This window comes from Gavialis gangeticus, unplaced genomic scaffold (genome assembly GCF_001723915.1).
Source record: "Gavialis gangeticus isolate Ggan-Ray unplaced genomic scaffold, GavGan_comp1, whole genome shotgun sequence".
Classification (NCBI taxonomy): domain Eukaryota; kingdom Metazoa; phylum Chordata; order Crocodylia; family Gavialidae; genus Gavialis; species Gavialis gangeticus.
In genome coordinates, this window is record NW_017729009.1 from 9,358,125 (window position 1) to 9,362,739 (window position 4,615).

The 4,615-nt window shown below is 51.2% G+C and overlaps 1 protein-coding gene across 2 annotated transcripts in view; it reads left to right on the forward strand.

Moving 5' to 3' along the window:
* CTNNBL1 (catenin beta like 1) overlaps positions 1-4,615 on the forward strand; it is a 79,694-nt gene that overhangs the window by 906 nt on the left and 74,173 nt on the right. The gene's annotated exons all lie outside the window — the stretch shown is intronic.

The following is a 4,615-nucleotide window of genomic DNA, read 5'->3' on the forward strand; positions in this document are numbered from 1 at the left end:
GGGAAGTGCCCATGGCCTTGACCCTGCTGGGTGCTGGTTCCGTTCCTGGCTGCTCCCCCAGCCCCCCCCCCCCCACAGGTGCTCGAGGCTCCTGCTAGCAGCCCCCGGGGGGCGTGGGGCCTGGCGCGGCGCAGCGCAGCAGCAGGGGTGTTGCTGGCGTCTGTTGCGCTCTGGGCTTGTGTCCGGCCTGTTCCCAGAGCCAAGCCCATGCGCTGGACACAGCGCGCCAGTGACGCATCTTGTTTTCTGACCCGCTGAGGATGTGCCCAGCATGTTTGTTGCCCCCAGTTTTGTGGGCTGGATCTCGTGTCGGGGCCACAGCCCGTTCTCGTCCGTTATCCCTGCTTCTTCCCTCGCACAAGTCGCTGGCCCTCGCTTTCGGAGTCTGTGGGCAGCAGTTCCCCCCCTTCCCTGTTATTTCACGACCCGTGTTCTCGTTGTGATACACGATCATCGTGGTTTTCTTGGGCAGGGCTGCAAGACGACAGTGTCCTCAGGCAGACGTAATCGATCACTTCTTTCCCATCACCACAGTGACCCTGCGATATTGTCTGGTAGTCAGCTGGATGAAATGCCCACAGCCGCTTACACCCTATGCTACCACCAAGGGCTGGGAGCACTTCCTGGACTACCTGACGGTTTGCCTGGCAGTCAAGTTGCGTTACTGACCACACAGACACACCAACATCTCTCCGGGTTAGGTGCCCAGGTAGATCAGTGTCCACTGTCTGTGAGTCAGAGTCCAGCAGTCTCGGTATCCAGATGTTTCCCCCGTAGGTCTCGGCCGGCGGCAGCTCCGGTGAATGTGCCGGGCCTGCCAGCGTGTAGCGCATACAGCAGGAAACTTGCCTTTGGATTTCAGGACTTTCTGCCTTTTCTGTTCCACGTGATTGAGTGACTCTGGCCGGGGGGTTGGGGGGGGACCTGTTGCTGAATTCTCTTCCGTGCCTTCATCTCCCTGCTTTGACTGGAGCTCTCTCCTCTCTGGCATTGAAATCCCAGCTCATCGCACTCCAGACACAGAGTGCAGCTCACCTGTGTGCACATACAGCAAAGCGATGCTTCATCCTTTGACAGCTCCAGCAGGCTCCTGCTTATTTCAGATTCAGCCCGACACATCCTTCCTCTTTCAAACTCTTGCTGGACTTGCTCCACTTCTCCCACCGAGCTTTCCTATTCCTCATACCCTTCCTGCTCCGCGGATGTTTTGCACTGATCCTCAGCGCTGTTGATGTGAGATCCTTTCACACTGCTCTGGTTGCTCGGCACCTCCCCAGCTTCCCATCTAATTTCCAGTACGGTGGGAGGGTGGGGAAGGCATTCATTTCTCATACGCTTCCATTCCCCTAGTTTTCTCAGGCTCAGGTATTATTTATTACTCTGTTATTTAAGTATTTTGTGATGCCATTTGGATATAAGACACTATAAAATACCAGCGGCATTGTATTTTCAGCCTGTTTGCTTGTTTCAACAGCTCTTTTGGAAAGGAAGATTTATTCTTGGAGGTTTTTATTTCCTTCCTTTTTTAAAGAAAATAACAGCTCTTTGTCTCATTTGTCTCCCCACTGGAGGGCAGGCAGGGGGGGGCATACACCTACTGACAAATATGTCAGCTTGTCTCTGATTCCTGCAGAACTTTGAGTTCTTATTTCCTACAGAAATTAACTTTTACTGCTGGGATATGGGTAATTTTTACAGCTAATCTAGCTTTATTGTTAGTAGGCTGTGCGTGAAGAAATCCACTCTTCCTTCCAGCTATTATAGCTCTGCCCTCTGTTCTTGTTGCTGGACCTGTTCTCTAGGTAGAGGGGAAAGAGGGAGGCGGGGGAGAGCATCTAGCAGCTTTCAGTCCATCACTGTAGTTCTGCGTGAAGGTGGCTGTGCTGACTTTGTGCTCTCCTGATCTCTGGCCTGAATACAAATCTTTCCTGTGTCCGTGGGTTAGATAACCGCTCCTCAGAATAAAGAGTAGATTTTTGAAGTGCCGTTATCTTCAGCCCTTCGCCATTTGGTGCAGGGTGTCTGGTGGGCTGACAGACAAATGTTATGAGAAATGGACCCCAGGCTGGGAACTGCAGAGGAAGGCAAGGGCGCTTGTGTTAGCTGGGTTGTTAGCTGAGTCAGGGAAACAAGATGAGAAGCTCCAAGGTCCATCAGCTCCTGCCTCTTGCAAATGCAGGGAAATGGGTATCCTGGAATAAACCAGTGTGATACCGGTGGATCATCCCCGCCACAGCAGTGGGCAAGGCAGGTCCTCCTGTGCGCTTATTGGGACTGCCTGCACTTCCCCCGCCACCCAAGGAAAAACCAAAGCGATGAGAATCGAGTTCTGTCGTGGCAGCTCTGCAGACTGCCTTATCATCCCTTGGTGCCAACCCAAATAATTGCTTTTCCTCCTCGCATTGTTTCAAATTTCTCTCCTTCCTAAACATTTAATCTATGCCCCTGCTTAATCAAGAAGCTGCGCTCCCTTGGTGCCAGACTTGGCATGGCAGCTCTCGGGCACTGTGCCTCTCATCGGCACCGAGAGCTGGTCAGACTGGAAAAGGGAACCTTTTGTTGCAGAGAATACAATTAGACTGACTCCCGCACCTGGCAGTTTATGCAAAGCTCAGGAATCCATAAACTTTGTGTGTCACTGCAAAACAGTTGCAGATGGTCTAAACCGATGATTAAATATCACTGCTGGCTTGCCCAGAAATGCTTGTGCCCATATCCTCCATGTCTGCTTCCTGATTACAGTGGGTAATTAAGGGGGCAAAGCCAACTCCTGTTACTTCCAGACATCTCTGTCAATTGTCCCGGGAGAGGAGAAGGGGAGATAATTTTAATCCTCAACAACTGCAGCTTTTGCCACTGAGTGCAGTGATTGCAAACTGCAAATCTGTTTGGAAATAAAATGTGTTTGTGGAGTTACAGGATGGTATTGGAAAACAGAAGTGAATGGGGTCTGGCCGGACCTCTTGGGGCTGGGCTGTCTTCCTGCAGGACATGTTGTTTAAATTGATCCAACTTGCTGGCAATGGGCTTTGTTCCTGTCTGTCAGTGCAGGTGCATGTGAGTTATGCTGCTGGTATAGATAATTTACCAGAATTTTGCTGTCTGATGAATGCATCTGACACACAAGACAATCAGTTCAGCTGAGCTGTGAATACTTACAGCCTTATTACCCTGGTAGATCTCCTGCAGCTGATAAGCTGTTCCAAGCAACTTCAACTCTAGTTCTGCCTTCTGGCTAAACTAACAAGCACTCAGTCAGGAGCACCAGCCATCATACACTCATCGGGAGGTTTGGAAAGTTCAGCACTGCCTTGGGCTGCTCATTTCATCAGGAGCGAAGGCCCAAAGCTAGGCACCTTTCCGGGGCTCAAGGTGATCAACATGAAACATGAACCTGACCTCTGCTTCCCAATGTGCAGCCTTCTCTCCCGCAGCCTGGAGGGCCTTTGCACATCCCAGGCAAGATGAAGTGTCACTCTCTTCTGTTCTTTCAGGCTTCAAAGTGGGAAAGGGAAGCATGCAGCTGGCCATGGTTTGGGGCTCGGCATTTTGTTAAACCCATTCCTGTTGCTGCACGCTCTGCCTGGGTGTGCAGGGTGCTCTAAATAGAGAGCAGATGCTGCTGAAAGGCAGGTCTCTGATTTGCCTTGTTGGTATTTTCAGTAGTGGGTAGCTCTCTCTGTCCTCATTCATCTCCCTAGCGGGAGGGACATAACGAGGGCTTTAAGTACTGAACACAGTGCGATCCGTCTTTATCCACCTGCCATACAAATAGCGGGAGCAGGACCGTTCAGGTCGGGACTCAGAACCTTTATTTTTCCTCTTCTTTCTGATCAGAGTTAACCATCATCTGGGGCAGGAAGACAGAGAAGCTGGTTTTGTCTCTGCGGGTGTCTTCCTTGCCCGCAGCCCCAGGGCAGTGGTCTGTTGCTCTCTGGGACCGTGTGTCCCCTGCGTGGTATGTGGGGAGAGCAGAGGAAAAAGCAGCAGACTGTCCAGGTGGTTGCAGCAACACGTCCCTTCTCCAGGCACCTGTCAGCTCGCTGGTTCCCCGCTGTAGGGAAGGGGCTGTATTCTCCGTGTACTGGGTGGTTTAGCTGCTGTTAATGCTTAGCTTCTTCCTCTGCCTTCTAAAATTGCTTATCTCTCCAGTTAGGGCAATGAGCGGCAGGATTGATAGTTGGCTGGTTTAACACAGGTGTTACAAACAAGATTAAGAGGTTGTTGGAAAGATATCGCTGGAGGTTTGGGGCTTGCTTTCGCAAGTCATTCTAACCTGACAGCTAATGGGTAGCTTTCCTCCCTGGCTCTTTTAAGCTGGTTGCAACTGGCTGCGGTTTGCTCACAAAGGGAGCTCCATCGCTGCTGAAGATCCATTTCAGATTTCTTTATCAAATGATTTCTGAGCTCCATAGTAACAGGGTTACTTTGCTTCTGCACCATGCAAAGCAGATGCCTTCATGTTGTTAAGCTAAATTAGTCGGATTTCCTTGCATCTGCTTGGTGTGTTGAGGGAGGCTGAAAGCAGTTGGGGCTGGAAGCACCCTCTCCATCCTGAGCAAGAATCCTGGCTCCCGAAGGAGGCCAGGCAGGAGCCCATGGCCTTGAGACTTAT